Here is a 16,236-nt window from a genome sequence, read left to right as displayed (position 1 = left end):
TTCCTGCCTAAGCTTCCAGCCTGCTGCCCTGCCCTGCCCTGCAGATTTCAGACTCGCTGGTCCCCACAACTGCATGAACCGATGCCTTAAAACAAATCTCTCTGTATAAATGCCTCCTATTTTTTGTTTCCGCTTCTCTGGAGAACGTGACTGACACAGGCCTCTTACCCACTCAGATTCCTCTTTCCCACGAACTGTCAGAATCACAAAACACTGGCACCAAGAAGGATCACAGTGAACATCTTGTGCTGTCAACTGTCATTGTACAGCAGGAAAACTGAGGCCCAGAGAGGGGAAGGGGCTTGCCCAAAGCCACACAGCAAGCCCATGGCGCTGGATCTTGAAACCAGGTCTCTTGACTCCAGCCAAGAGCCAAAATGACTCCAAATCATGGTAGGAAATGTCAAAAATATATATTTTTAATGCAAGGAGGAAAGTAACCATGGGCACATCCCACCACCCGGCACCAGCCATGGTTGATTGACTTGGCTACAAATCTGGGGGCTCCCATGACCCCCCCCTCTGGTTCAGTAATTTGCTAGAATGACTCACAGAGCTCAAGAAAGTGCCTTACTTACGGTTACCAGTTTATTTTAAAGGCTACAACTCAGGAACCGCCAAACAGAAGAGATGCACGGAGCAAGGTATGGGGGCAAGGCTGTGCACGGAGCTCCCAGGCCCTGACTGGGTGTGCCACCCCCCAGCACAGGGATGTGTTCACCAACCCGGAAGTCTCCTGGTTCCAGAGTTTTCACCCAAGTTTCATTACACCGGCATAATTGATTAGACCACTGCCATTGATTAAACTCAATCTCCAGCCCCTCCCCGCTCCCTGGAGATTGAAGCGGGGGTTGACAGCCCTAACCCTCTCATCAGGAGGGTGGGTCCTCTGGCCGACCAGCCCCCATCCTGATGCTATCTAGGGGCCCCACCTTGAGTCATCTCATTAGTATGGCCTTAGGTAAGGTCAAAAAGGGCCCATTATGAATAAAATTCACTCCTATCATGCAGGAAATTGCCACGTTTTAGGAGCTCTGTGTCAAGAACTGGGGACAAGGATGAAATATATATTCATATTATACAGTAGTCCCCACCTTCAGGGCAACTCCTGTTCATCCTTTTGACCTCCCTTTCCAACCACAGTGTGTCAGGCCCCTCCCCCACACGCTCCCAGCACCTGGACCCATCATTCACCCCTGTGGAACCCATCATTTGCAGCTCTGGTACACATCATTTGCACCTCTGGTACCTATCATTCGCAGCTCTGGTACACATCATTTACCGCTCTGGTACCCATCATTCACCACCCTGGTACCCATCATTCACCGCTCTGGTACCCATCATTCGCAGCTCTGGTACCCATCATTCACCGCCCTGGTACCCATCATTCACCGCCCTGGTACCCATCATTCGCAGCCCTGGTACCCATCATTCACCGCCCTGGTACCCATCATTCACCGCTCTGGTACCCATCATTCGCAACTCTGGTACCCATCATTCACCGCTCTGGTACACATCATTTACCGCCCTGGTACCCATCATTCACCGCCCTGGTACCCATCATTCGCAGCTCTGGTACCCATCATTCACCGCCCTGGTACCCATCATTCACCACTCTGGTACCCATCATTCGCAGCTCTGGAACCCATCATTCACAGCCCTGGTACCCATCATTCACCGCCCTGGAACCCATCATTCACTGCCCTGGTACTCATCATTCACCGCTCTGGTACCCATCATTCGCAGCTCTGGAACCCATCATTCACCGCTCTGGTACCCATCAATCGCAGCTCTGGTACCCATCATTCACCCCTCTGGTACCCATCATTCACCGCTCTGGTACCCATCAATCGCAGCTCTGGTACCCATCATTCACCCCTCTGGTACCCATCATTTGCACCTCTCCACCAGGTACGAGTGGGTAGCTGGTTCTGTGATCCTTTAGTTAACATGACTAGGGGGCTCCCTCACCACCCCCCACCCCCCCGAGGTGGGGCCTGGACTTGATGAAACGGGATCCCTGAGCACCAGGCCCGGCATATACGGGTCCATACGGGCCGTATGCGTATACGGCATATAAATGCCGAAATAAAATGAGAATAAACCAGACATTACAAATGGACCATTTTTCCTCGGCAGTGGGCTTCAGAGCAGCAGCTCCATCACCCCCGACCTGCCTTGCCCTCCACCTGAGTCCACACACGCCTCAACTCCTTCCCGAACCTCTCGCTGCCAAGCCCTTTCCCTCTGACCCAGGCTCCGTAGCCCGAGGATGGGGGACGTGGGCACCGAGGAGCCACCAGCATCGCGAGGCCACGCCGGCTAGAGCCATGGACCGGGGCAGGTGCAACACGGCCGGCGTGCAAAAGAGGCTTCAAATCACCTGACAGTTCTATGTATAATTCATAGCAAAATGGTTTGTTGCTATGAAAATATATTTGCACATTACACAAATAGACCCTCACAGCAATTATCTTAATGCTGTAGCTACAAATTATCACCTACTTACCTCGGGCAAATTAGCACCAAATTTAATTTGAGTGGCGCAGACGATGTGCGGGCCACATGGAGCAAGAGCCCGCGGCCGTATTTGTAGGACCTAGCTCTCGGCTTTAGGCTCAGGATGGGGCGTCTGATAAAGGGCTCTGCGGGGAAGAGAGGTGGGCTCAGGGCCATCCACGCCTAACCCTATATTTACAGGGAGGTCACGGAGACCCAGAGAGAAGGAGGCTGGCACAGGGTCCCACCTGGGTAGGGGGGGCAAAGTCAAGGCATAAGGGGCAGGGGCTGAGAAGGGGGCCACCTGAGTTGGGATTCCAGAGTCTCCGGGTTGCACCCCATGAAGAGTAATTTTCACCCTTTTGTCTCAGCTATGTCACAAATTTATTTATACAGACCCCACTACCCACTCTTGATCACAAACACCATTGGGTCCCCGACACTGGCGAGAAGGCAGGTGTAGATCATTTGTGCAGGTAGTGGGGCCAGAACCCACTGGAACCTGGGCGTGACACCCAAAGGTGGCAGCAACAAGGTCCAAATGAGCTGTGACCTGCTACAGGACTTTGTCAGACACCTGCCCACAAGTCCCAGGGACAGTGGGCACTCTGAAAAGACAAGGGGGGTCTGCAGAGAGACCTGTGGTTCTTGTAGACACCAACCTCGAGACTTGGGGCCGTTCCCCTCTCCAGCATCCCTGTGGCCCTGCCCACGGTACCCAGGTGCTCGCTCAGGTGTGCACCCCTCACCTGCACAGCCCTCCAGCTGCAAAGAGCTGACCCACCCCACCTCCCAGCCTGCCTGGTTACCTAAGAGGAAGCCTATCTCCCCTCTCAAAGGTTTGCTGAGGAAGCCAAGTTGAGCCAATCAACACATGGCAACTTTCCTGGCCACAGATATGGGTTCATTCAGGCCTGTGAGGTATCAGGAAAAGCTTTCCAGGTGCTTCTGGGAAAGAAGATCACTTGCTGTCCTGAGAGGGCCACTGGAGGAGTTTCTCTCCACACAGCTGCGTATAAAGATGAGGCCTGGAATGGCTGGAGCCAATTTGCTGCCACCCCGAAGATCCAGCAGCCCACAAAAAGGGCAGGAAATTGCTCAGCCTTGATCAAGCCATACCTGATCTCCATAGCATCCCCAGACCATTTCAGCTACATGGGCCGATATGGCCACTTGGACTTTTGGGCTGGTTCAGAGCTGGGTTTTCTGTCTGTTACAGTCAAAAGCGTTAGGATGCCCCCAGACCCCCCACCTACCACAGGCTGGGAGAGGGGTTTCCTCCAAACTCTGGCAGCCCTCATCAGCCTACACCAGGTGTCCATGTGTCCTTCTTGACCCATCACCGTGTGTTCCCTGACAGCCGGGGCCATTTCTGACTCACGCTTGAGCCCCAGCACTCATCCAGCCCAGGACATGAAAGGAACTTGGGGTGTCTGTTGAACAAGAGAGCAGGCAAAGTGTACACAGCAGAGCCTAGCATTCAAAGCCTTCCTGGCCCGTCTCACCAACACCCCACCCCCCACCCCAGGTCACTCCCACTGCCCACCTTGCTCACTCCACTGTCTGCCATCCCAGGCTTCTCTGTCCCGGAAGAGGACACAGCTGGGGGCTCTGCCATAATCTCCATCATCCATACTCAGACCTGTCGGGTGGGGGGACCCTGGGTCCTCTCCTCTCCTCCCTAAGGGATATTAAATCCCAGGCTCTCCACCCCCAAACCCAGATCTCAGGCCCAGACCTCTCCCCCAACTCTCAACTCGAATATCCCAACTACTTACTCCACACCTCCCATGACACCCTCTGAGTGCCAACAGTGTCCTGTAGTTCTTGGAATAAAATTCAAACCCCTACAAACACCTGAAAGACTCTTGTGGCCTGGCCCCGCCGCCCTCAGGAACTCATCTCATACCACTCCACGCCACCCTCATTGTCTCTGCTCCAGCCACAAAAGCCTCAGGGTTGCTCCTCAAACATGCCAAGCTGTTCCTGCCTCAGGGCCTTTGCACATGCGGTCCCCTCTAGCTGGAACACACAGCTCCTGCAGGGAGTAAATGATCCCTATGGTTTCTATTACTACCATTGGCTCAAGTCCAATTCAATAATTCAGTCTGAATCCAAATCTACCTCCTCACTGGCCTCCTTGGAAAGCGAAGTGGTAACCACAGGGCCCCCATAAACCAACACTCCACCTTCAGATGCTTCTGTATAGAAAGATCTGGTTACAGTTTAGCCGGGTCAAATAAACACTTGCTCCCGATGAAGCCAGAGAGAAAAACACCCCAAGTCCCCGGGGAAGGTCAGGCCACTTGTACTTTGCAGAGCCAGGGATCTGGTTCTGATCCCCTCTGTACCCGATCCACAGACCCCTCTGTACCTCTGGAGCGTTGGCCCCCAGCCCCTGCACCAGCGCTGTGAGCATGCAGCACAGATGAAGAGTCAGAGGAATGGGTTCCAGCCCATGTCCCCCCCCTACTCAAGGTGCCTCCTCAGTGAGGCCGGTCCGCTCTTCTCAGACCCCACTCCCCCATCTGTGAAATGGGCACAAGCCCTGCCCCACCAGCGCCACAATGAGGATCAAATAAAGGGCAGGTGTGACATCACGCTGAAAGGTCGGGCACCCTGGAGGCAAATGCATGGTAACGGTCACCAGGGCTGTGGAAGTCACATACAGACCACTCCTAAAGAGGCCAGGCAATGGTCAGAAGACAGATTAACCTTATTTGGATCCTGACAAAAAATATAAGAAATGTTTATATTTGAGGCAATTGGGATTCTGAATACTAACTGGGTATTGGATATTAAGGAATTATTGTTCATTGTTTTAAGTGTGATAATAATATTGCGGTCATGTTACAAAAGTGGAGGCACCCTGCAGTATTTATGGAGCACGAGTATTAAAATAACAGGGGAGCAGGGGGTAAGCGGCGGGGGAGGGGAGGTGAGCCGAGGCGGGGAGTGGGGAGGGGAGAGCAGGTGGGGCTGAGCGCAAGGCAGGTTGGCTGCAGCATGGTGGCGGTTTATGCTAGGATGTCTGCTTCCTTTTGAACATCTGAAATTCTCCATCACGGGAAAAACTTAAATAAATCCATCAGCCCTCCTACCTAATATGCAAGGTGTTATAACAGCACAGACCTGGGAGCATTAGGGACACCGGTGGGAGCAGAGACCCTCACAGCTGCAGGGGCCTCAGAGGCCCCTAAAACTTGATGGAAATCTTGGCCCAGAGAGGAGGTGCTTTCCAGAAGTCCCACACACATGCCCTGCTGGTCCACATCCCAACCACAAGCCGTTTTTCTGTGGATGACAAACGCCCCAGCCCAGACAGCCTCCTGGCCACCGGTTTCCTTTGCTTGTTTTAGTTTTATGACCAGGTTGGGGGAGGGAAGGGGCAGCTCCCCAGAAGCTTCTGGACTCCTGACCTGCCAAATCAGTTCCTTTGATGGAACAGTCACAGGCTCCGACTGAAACAAACTTCTCATGCCCTCCTCTGTCCAAGGTCACTGAAGAAAGAACCGTTTGGCCCCCGCCCCGGGCAGGACCAGGTTCCACACAAGCTCAGTCCCCCACACGTCTTCCCTGGTTGGGCGCAGGGGTCGGGGGGGAGGCGGGACAACGAGTACTGCTAAGTGTAAACACCTATAAAGGTGCCCTGCCCTGTTTTAGGCACTTTGCACACATTAACTCATTTGTTTCTTTCTCCCGGGAACCCTAGGAGTAGGTGATAACACTGCCCATATTTTACAGGTGGGGAAACCAAGGCACGGAGTGGTCAGCTCCTCTGGTTAGCAACTCACGGTCACGTGGCCGGGATGGGGGTCGGGGCGTCAGGCTCCAGCGCCAGCTGTTAACCAGCGCACACTCTGCCGGCACTGAGCACCCGTGTTATTCCCTCTGAGCTTCAGGACACCCTGCTGCTTGATGCCCATTTGAGAGGTGAGAAAACGAGGACCCGACTCGGCCTGGTCGCCTGCCTTCCAGGGACCCAGAAACCGGGACAGTGGCCAGATCCAGCTGCCAGCAGCTCTGGGTGCCTCCAGGAAGGTGGCTGGGACGGGACCCTGCAGCTGAGCCCCACACCGACATCTCTGAGGTCATCCCCCTCCCTCAGTGCCGGGCCCAGAAGGGGACCCTCAGATGTACCCTGGGCGGCCTGGGAAGCCTCTGGATACATGTGGCACATCTTCCTTGAACATCAATTTTAATCAAAGGATTGAGGGAAAAGTTAAGTAATTTATCTGAAAAGAAACTGAAAGCATCATTCTCATATCCCAGAGCTATTCTCACATAGATTTGAAGGGCAGTCACTGGCAGCCTTGGAATGTCTCCACCCAGGAGACAGACCTCAGGGCCCTGGGAGGCGGCTGGCCCGGTGAGGAGGGCGTGAATACTGCAGCCACAGCACAGTGGGCCTGGCTCTCCATTCACTGGCCATATGACCTCAGAAAGTCATCTAAACATCCCTGCCTCAGTTTCCTCATCTGTAAAAGGGGACAGTAACAGCCCCTGCCTCATGAGGCTGGTGTGAGTGAGGAATGAGGCAATCAAGTGGACAGTTAGGGCCTGAGAGCCATTAGCAAAGGTGCCCGTGATGCTTTTGGGGAAGGATGGCCAAGGGCAGCCACTTTACAGGTCAGGAGGCTGAGTCCCCAAGAGGGAAAGTGACCTGCTCCAAAACTAGGTCTCTGACTCCCTCTGTGGTTCATTCTCCCCCTCCTGCTGCCTCTGTGCCTTGGTTTCCCCATCAGTAAAAGAGGGTAAAATCAGGGAATGGGTATGCACGCCAGGCACTTGCAGGGTGGCTGAGCTCTTGCTGGAAGCCACCATCCATGGCGTGCCCACAACCGACTCAGCTGGAACTGGCTTGTTAGGGAGATGTCAAGATCCATGGGATGTTTAGTCAAGTTTCCAGACCTTAAAACATCTCGCTGCAGCGCCCATCAGCAGAGGAGTGGATAAAGATGTAGCATATATACACAATGGAATATTACTCAGCCATAAAAAAAGCATCAAATATTGCCATCTGCAAAAGTACAGATGGACCTGGAAGGTATTATGCTTTGTGAAGTAAGTCAGAGAAAGACAAATACTTTTTCACTTATATGTGCAATCTAAAAATTAAACAAATGAATACAACAAACAAACAAACAAACAAAACATCTCACTGAGGTTGCACTTCAGCGACTCAGTGACAACCAAGTAAATTCCTACCGGCTCCACCTGACCACCTGTCAGGTACTCTACAGGTATTTCTACCCCCACCTCACATGTGACTTATCCTCAGCCAACTACAGTCCCCCAGCCTCTGTGTAACCTGTGTGCCACACCCTTCCCTGCCTATCTCTCACCCATCTTCCAACTCAAAGGTCACTTCCTCCAGGAAGCCCTCCCTGACCTCCCACAAGCCCCTGGCTTCCCTCTGTCACACAGAGGCTAGACTTTGAGTCCTCCGTGGGCAGGGGACTGGGGAGGTGGCTGTCCACAAGGACTAGCCCGGCTCAGGCCAGTGCACTGTGTCCGTCTTCACCCCTTGGCCCCTGCCCTGCTGTTGGTTTGAGAAATGGTTTAACGTCACTGCATTAAAGGAGAAACTCACAAACAAGACCCTAAAACCGCCAACAGAGACTGACCAAAGGATATTTACTGCTGAGTCTTAGATTTTGAGTTCTCACCAGGACAAATATCAACACTGCATTTCACCATCAATAAGCACCGGGTGCTCTGGAATCCACACAGCCTCCGTCACAAAACCTCAAAGTCTGTGGCCTCCAGACAGCCAAGGCCAGGTCCCCACGCCGCCGACAAGGACTGAGGAACTCCTCCCCTGCCACCCTGCTTCCTTCTCCTGGAGCCTTAGCCTCCACTCTTCACCCACCTGCCAGGCCCTGGGGAACCCCCAAGCCAGTGCTGTTGACAGTGGCGCAGGGCCAAGGTTTGGGAAAAGTGAAAGCGTCCAGGGTCTCTCCCCTAACTGGCGATTTTGGAGGCTGATTTAAGTTTTGGGCATATTAAGTCTTGGGGGTCCATCCCCTGTGATGAGCGGGCCCGCACCCCCAGCCGGAGCCTCTGAGTCTGAATCAGTGCAGCAACTTCTCAGCCTCAGTTTTCACATCTGTGAAGCGGAGCGATGCTTCCCGCCTCCCAAGTTGGAGCTGAGGGAACTGATGTGTCGGCACAGTGTGCGGACCCGGCCGGATCGGAGACCCTGAATTTGGGGAGGAAAATGCGGGAACGGTGAAAGTTTGGGCTGAGACGGCCCAGCCGCACCAAACCAAGACATGAAAAGGCGGGAGAAGCGAGGGAGCAGGGAAGGAGGGGACGGGGGTGCAGGGAGGGTGCGGGGGAGCAGGACTGGAGGAGTGGGAGAGGAGCGCGCGCTCGTGCAAAACGGGGGCGGGGTTAGGGTAGGGGTTGAGGTGTAGGAGGGGCCGGGAACCCGCGGGGGCGAACGCGGGCACCGGGGTCCCCGCCCGTCTCCGCGCCGCGTCATGTGGCCCCGCCCCCCTCCCCGCCTCGGCTTGCCCGCCTGAGCAATGGGCCCAGCCCCAGAACCCGCGCTGCGTCCCCACCTGGGCCCAGGCGGGTTCCCTCCCGCGGACAATGGGCCTTACCTGACTGCAGCTCCGCCGGTGCCTCCCCTGGGCTCGGCTCGGCCTGCGACTCACCTGGCCCCGCCCCGGACGTGGCTCCCGTTCAGGCCCCGCCCCTCGCCCCGCCCCGCGCGCTACCCCGCCAGCGCTGTTTCCCTGGAGCACAGGACCTGAGTGGCCCAGGGTCACTGCGGGCTAGGCCTGCATTTCTGCGCATGGGCAAAGTCATTGTTCCAGCCCTGAGGCGGGGGTCATGTACTCGGGAAAGACCAGGCTGGGGCCCAGATACCCCTAGAGGTGCCACTGACGTTCCAGGGCCCCAGGCAAGAGGATGACTGGTCCTCCGATAGGATCGCATTCCCACCCGGAGAGCCGCTCGGGAGGTGGCGTTCTAAGGGTGGATTTCTATCAGGCCCGGTGTCTGTCGCCCCCTTCTGGCTGCAGCTCTGTCTCCGCTGCCTCCTCCCCGTCTCCCGGGTTTCTGAAGGTCGGCGCCCGGGGACTGGGTCTGCACCTGTTTTCATTTACTCCCCAGCCTCCTGCTTTCAATACAGCCTATACCAGATGGTCCCCAACTAACGTCTCCCGACTCCAGCCTCCTGCCTCTGACTGCCCACCTGACATCCCCACACGTCCACGTGGGCTCCTCTCCTGGGCTTCCCATCTGGTTCTCCACCAGCCCCTTCCAAACCCGTCGGGGCATCCTTGGCTGCCCTCATTCCCTCACACCCCATGCGTGGTCCCTGGATGAGCCCCGATAGCTCTTCCTTCAAAACATGTCACAGTGCCACCACTTCTGTCCACCCACACTGGCCCAAGTGGTCCAGGCCACCAGCATCTCTCACGTGGCTCAGTGCAGCAGCCTCCTAATGCATCTCCTGGCTTCTGCCCTTGCCCCTTTCCATCTGTGTCAACACAGCAGCCAGGGGGATCCTTTCGTGAGACCCTGCCCTGCCCCTGCTCAAGTGTCCCTCCCCCTCCTGCTCTTGGGGGAGGGGGCTGGCGCTAGCAGCTACACAATCCCAGGCTGCCTTGCGTGGAAGGTGGCACGGCTGCTGGCAGCTCTGGGGTCACGTGTGGTGGGCTCTGTGGTCCCCAGTGGCCTGTGTACAGCAGCCAAGACAATCAGGTGTGTTGACCCTCCCCATTTCTAGAGGGGGGAATCTGATTGCAGAGGCCAGCTTGCATAATATCACACGCTGCTACAGTGACTGGTTCCGGTTCCAGAAGTCACTGGGCCTAAGCCAATCACGCAGGCCTTCGTTGGGCCACAGTGAGCAGTTCAGGACACTCCAGTTGGTGGGAGGAGCTGGACTTTGCCTGGAAGTTTGGGGAAGAACAAATCCTGCTCTGTCCTTTCCTCTCCCCCAACTGAGATGAGAAGCTTAGTGCGCTGGGAATAGCAAGAAGCCATCCTGTGATCACAAAGGGATCTGGGCTTAGGATAAAACAGAGATGGCAAGGAACTGGGTCCTTGGTGACCTTGCAGAGCCCCTGGATCAAACCCACCCTGGGGCCCACACTTCCTCCAGACTTTCTCATTAAATGCACCAATAAATTCTCTTATTGTTTGAACTAGTTTGAATTTTCTATTTCTTACAACCAAAATGCCCTCTGATAAATATCTTTATACCTTTTAGCCAAATTGCAAAGAGTTTCTCTCCTGACAGCATTAGCGGAAAAAAATCCCCAGGGAAGCCCTGGATGGCTGAGCCTGAGACACATGACCATTCCAGGGATAGGAAGGGAGTTAGACCAAAACTTTATCCTCTCCAAAGTCAAGACAGTCAGCTTCAAGCCAGTCGTGCTAATGGCAGCCATGAGCCCTGAGGCTGTTTGCTCGCTGCAGTATCTCCAGTGTCTAGCCCTGCGTCCGGCATATGGTAGCCACTATCCCCAATCAGTATGAATGAATGAATGACCACTGTTTCTCTCTACCGTCATGCAAGCAGCTGCCTGTTTCTGTGCAAAGAATTTGTAACCATCCTAGCAAATGGGCCTGTTCACCTCACACAGCACACTTTCATGTTATTATTTGTACCTTCCTTGCTCCCAAAGGACTTTGGTGGTGAGAAAGCAGAAGCATCTATGGTGCTGCCTGACCTCTAAGTCTCATGCATACCTGAGCCCCCGGATGAATCAGGAAGGAGGCCTATTTCTGGGTCAAAACTCTTCTTCCCTCTCAAAATTTGACAAGGAAATCGAGAGGATGCCTAATGCCAGGGACTCACACTTGATGGGTTTCGTCTAGTGCTTTGCGCTGGTTTCTCTTTTCCTTTTGTGGCATGTAAACACCTTTTATTATCAATGTCAGATCGGTCTCATGAAAGCGGGACAATTTGCAGGTTTTCTGGTTCAAAAAGCGACTTTGGACAGAAGGAAGAGAAAACACCCCCCAGCTGGTCTACGGCTGGCAGTGTAATTTCATGGTATTAAGACATGTCAGGGGGAATGCCGCCCTCCTCGCATTTGTGTTTTGTGAAAATCTCATACAAATTCCACTACCATAGGTTAGTGATATTTAAATATATACAATAAAGCAATCATACAGAATGATTGTCAGGAAAAGAATGCAGGTGTATCCTGCCTTTCATAATAAAAGGAAAAAGAAGTAGAAAGAAACTGTGAGACCCAGGCCAGCTCCCTTTTTGGTTCTTCTGGTTTTCCCCAAGCACGTCTAATCAATAACCCACCAGTTAGTCATTTCCTTTTGTAGCTATAACAATAACTCCTTGCATTTCAAATGCTTTGCGATAGAAAAGAAAGAATAATAATGCAAAATGAAGGAATTACATCTGAATGGTATTATTCTCAGCTTTATTAAATTTGCTCTTGGTACAAATGTTTATGAAGTCGGAGAGCTGCTTCTCCCCCAAGCAGCAAATTCCACATCAATAAGCAGTGGGGGATGGGAGCTTGAAGGAAGGAGGAAAGAAAGACCCCTGGTCCCTGGTCTCGGGCTTCTCATTTGTTTTTTTCCAAATTAACTCTCCCTGCCAGCTGCTTGAGCCAAGACGTGGTCTGCTTTGAACCTTATTAAAACCATGAAACCAAAATAGGTTGAGCCAAAAGGCATCTGGGAGATCGTGTTGAAAGCCTCCCCCTTAAGGGCGCAGACCAGCGAGGTGAGGGGTTTTCTCTGCTGCTGTATAGCCAGGCCAGGAACCCCAGCCAGGTTTCCCGACTCCCTGCCCTCCTATCACGTGCCCTGGTCCAAGTTCTAGAGCAAATGCATTCGGTCGTTAGCATTGACTGCAAACTGAGTACAACCCATATGCACACTCCACGATGTCTTTGATTGCGTGGTCCTAATTGTTGAAACTCTTTTCATTTGAAACTGAGCAGGTGACATTGTTGATGCCTTTTTTTTTTTTTTCCTGATGCCTTTTTGACATCAGGCTGGAACGCTGGTTGTGTCCTCTGACACCGTGCACCTTTCAAATGCCCTTGCTGTATTGGGATTCCCTGCCTTTACGAGTCTCTCCACCCGAGGTGGCCAGACCACGGGTTTACCCAGAGTCCTTTGCAGCCAGGACCCAGACATTGACTAGGCTCCACCATTGCGACCTACACCGTAAGAGAGGAGGTGGCCCTGCAATTTATTATGGGAAAGGGCAGCCTCGGATGTTCAGCTGGGGCGGGGGGGGGACACTGCAGTGGGTACAAGTTTAAATACCTGGGACATGATTGCTATTGATGCTGGTGACAGTTGTGGGTTTGGTCCAGTACAACTGGAGCATCCTTGTGTGGTGGGAGCATCTCTGCGGGGTGGGAGCATCTCTGTGCCATAGCAGCCTCTCTGGGCAATGGGAGTATCTCTATGGGGTGTGAGTATTCCTGTGCAGTGGCGCAGTAGTGGCAGTTTTCCCACCAGCCCTGTCATATGCGATGGTTTGAGGCATTGTTCCTGGAAGGTAAGCCTCGAGCTTGGCTCTCCCACCTCCTGACAACTCTAGGAACTCCCAACATCCTTTAATAAACTCCTTCTCTGGGTAATCAGCCAGAATCTGCTTCCATTGCTTGCAAATAAGAGCCCTGCGTTATCCTGCATCCTCCTATTTCATGCTACCCTATCCCTCCTCCCCGGCCAAACACAGGCTGACATAAATCCCCATAGTGAAAAGAGAAATGCCAACATGAGAAATTCTTCTTGTGATGATGTCGATGATACTTTACATTTTTATAGCTTTTTACAGTCTGTTAAAGCAGTTCTGAGTTTTCTGCAAACACGTCCGTCAATGAGGAGAAGGGTCCTTGGGTGAAACCATCAGTTTATTAAGTCATTATCACCTTCAGGTCAAAATCCATTAAGTGCTTGTCGGGCCCCATACACTGTCATCTGCACAGAGCTTCTTAATCAAGGATGCTTGGTATCTCAGGGTTTGTGATCTTACAGCCCCTGCTCTGCGCGTGTCCATAGTGTACAGACAAGCAGAGAAATATCACCGGTCACAGAATATTACATCTGGAAAGATCCTCACTATGGATGAGGAATCTGAGAATGAGTGACTGGCCCAATATTACACAGCAAGGTAGTGACCAATTCAGGATCAGAACCCCGGGTCCTGGCTCTGCCCACGATGGGTATGCAACACACATAAATAAATAAAATGCCATATCCCAGTATCAGCCTTCTCCCCATCCACAGATGACCTTCCTCTAGAGTGTTTGGGAAAGAGGAGTGTATCAGTTAGTCATGCCAGGTTATGCTGCAGTAACAAACATCCCCAGTCTCAGGGGCTTACACCAAATTAGGTCTACTTCTCATGCACGCTGCCCATCCACAGCCTCCTGGGACCCGGCCTGCTGGAGCAGCCCCATCTGGATAGTGCCAATCACCACACAGAGAAAAGGAGAGCTCTGGAGGGTCTCTGCCTGGCAATGAAAAGATCCAGCACCAAAGGGGCCCTCTGCTCAGAAGTCGCTGGCCAGAGCTGGTCACAGCACCCCACCCAGCCCCAAGGGGACCAGGAAGTGTGGGCCTTCTGTGTGCTCGGGAAGCAGGGAGCAGAAGACCATTGTGATTTTAGGGACTTATCTTGAGTCTGTGCCCGGTGCATCCCTGGCACATGCTCCTCTGCCCAGCAGCCTCCCCACTTCTCCCAGCATCCCCAAGAGTACTGCCCACTTCACTGCTGGACACGCCTGAGCTTTGGGAACACGATTCCCTGCTGGAATGCTGCTCCCCTCCACTCGGGCCCTTGCAGAGGGGCCCACACAGGCCGTCCACACTCCCCACGGCAAGCGCTGCAGAACTGCAAGGAGGAGGGGAATTCTTCATTTCCCCTCCCTCCCTTTCTTCCTTTCGTTCTTGTGTGTGTGCACGCGTGCGTGTTTTAATGTGGTAAAATATATGTAACATAACATTTGCTGTCGTAACCACATCTAAGTCTGCAGTGAGTGTTGTTAAGCATACTGACATTGCAAAACTGAAACTTGGGACTTCCCTGGCAGACCAGTGGTTAAGGCTCCGCGCTTCCAATGCAGGGGACGCGGGTTCGATCCCTGGTTAGGGAACTAGGATACCACATGCCGTGTGGTGTGGCCCCCCTCCCCACCAAAAAAAGTCTTGTTTTGTTTTGTTTTTTTAGAGATTGGAGTTTATTTATTTATTTATGGCTGTGTTGGGTCTTCGTTTCTGTGCGAGGGCTTTCTCTAGTTGCGGCAAGCGGGGGCCACTCTTCATCGCGGTGCGCGGGCCTCTCACTATCGCGGCCTCTCTTGTTGCGGAGCACAGGCTCAGTAGTTGTGGCTCACGGGCCCAGTCGCTCCGCGGCATGTGGGATCTTCCCAGACCAGGGCTCGAACCCGTGTCCCCCGCATTGGCAGGCAGATTCTCAACCACTGTGCCACCAGGGAAGCCCCCAAAAAAAGTTTTAAAAAAAGAAAATTGAAACTCTGTCCCCATAAACACTGACTCCACATCCCCCTCCCCCTGCCCCTGGCCCCCACCATCTACTTTCTGTCTTGATGAACTTGACTCCTCTAGGTGCCTCATGTAAGTGGAATCCTACAATATTTGTCCTTTTGTGACTGGCTTGTTTCACTTAGGAAGGTTCATCCCCGGTGTAGCACATGTCAGAATTTCCTTCCTTTTTAAGGCTGAGTCATACATATTTCATTGAATGGATGGACCACATTTTGTTTATCCATCATCCACTGATGGACACCCTCCCCTCCTGCAGCTACACATAGTTTCCATTGCTGTCCCATCACATCCACACACACACACACACACCAGCAGCCAATTCCCCTTCCTCCCTCCCCCCCAACCCGGCAGGAGTTCCAGACTCTTCCAGCAATGTTCCTGGAACCAGCTATCGCTTGAGACTGTGGGGAGGCTCTAGGGTGGCAGGTAGGGAGCCTGTATCCTGTGTGCCCTTCACTCCCTGAAGGGCTGAGTCCAGCTCCTCTGGTGGGGAGAGGTGGCCAGCAGGCCAATCAACCCCACAGTGCCCGGAACAAGTGGCCAGCAGACACTGAAGGGCTTACATGGCCCCAGCAGAGGGGAGTGTGGAGTCCCTCCTGCCCAGAGGTGGGCGGCAGGGTCTGGAGTGCAGCTCTCAGACTCCCCGCTGCCTGGGGAAGAAACTTGGCAAAAACGACAGCTTTGTGCTCGCTAACTGACCTCGGAGTGGCGGTCAGCCCCTCTCTGACAAATCGGCTTGTCACCAGCAGAGGTGGGGACTGTGCTGACGTCACACCCAGCGGTTGCGGGTTCCACTCATCGCCACCCCGACCCCGGTCAGCAGGTGACCGGCAGGAGATCTGTTTACTGATGAGTTAATAAGGCATCACCACTCACACATTTTAAAGAGCCCTTCAAGGCTGTACGTCAGCATAGTTGGTTTCCTCGTCATCCTACGCATTTTATTGTGAAAACACTATTCTAAGACTGCGTCCCTGGGCTTCCTGGGACGCCCTAAAGAGATACACAGGGCAGGTCAAGACCCCCCGAGGTGGAGAATGGCCCCCACTCAGTGCTGACGGGGAGTCCCCAGGTGTGTTTTTTTAATAAAATCTTTTTCACTTCCCCCAGATCTCCTGGACGTGCAGCTCTCTGTGGCCCCTCGTACCCCCTTCACCGTAAGCACATCCTCTCCACAGCGAGTATCCCTGCTGCAGGTGGCTGGACGGACGGGGCGGACGT

General features: G+C 53.5%; 1 protein-coding gene across 1 annotated transcript in view; it reads right to left on the bottom strand.

The window, feature by feature from the left end:
* The window catches only part of ARHGAP8 (Rho GTPase activating protein 8), a 62,840-nt gene extending 53,674 nt beyond the window's left edge, over nucleotides 1-9,166 (bottom strand). Inside the window, 1 exon segment of the mRNA XM_059937404.1 lies at nucleotides 9,108-9,166. The gene's annotated coding sequence lies outside the window, so the exon portion shown is untranslated.
* Nucleotides 9,167-16,236: the final 7,070 nt, after the last annotated feature.

Source organism: Balaenoptera ricei, chromosome 10, assembly GCF_028023285.1.
Source record: "Balaenoptera ricei isolate mBalRic1 chromosome 10, mBalRic1.hap2, whole genome shotgun sequence".
NCBI classification, from domain to species: Eukaryota; Metazoa; Chordata; class Mammalia; order Artiodactyla; family Balaenopteridae; genus Balaenoptera; species Balaenoptera ricei.
This window is presented reverse-complemented; position numbering and strand designations above follow the sequence as displayed.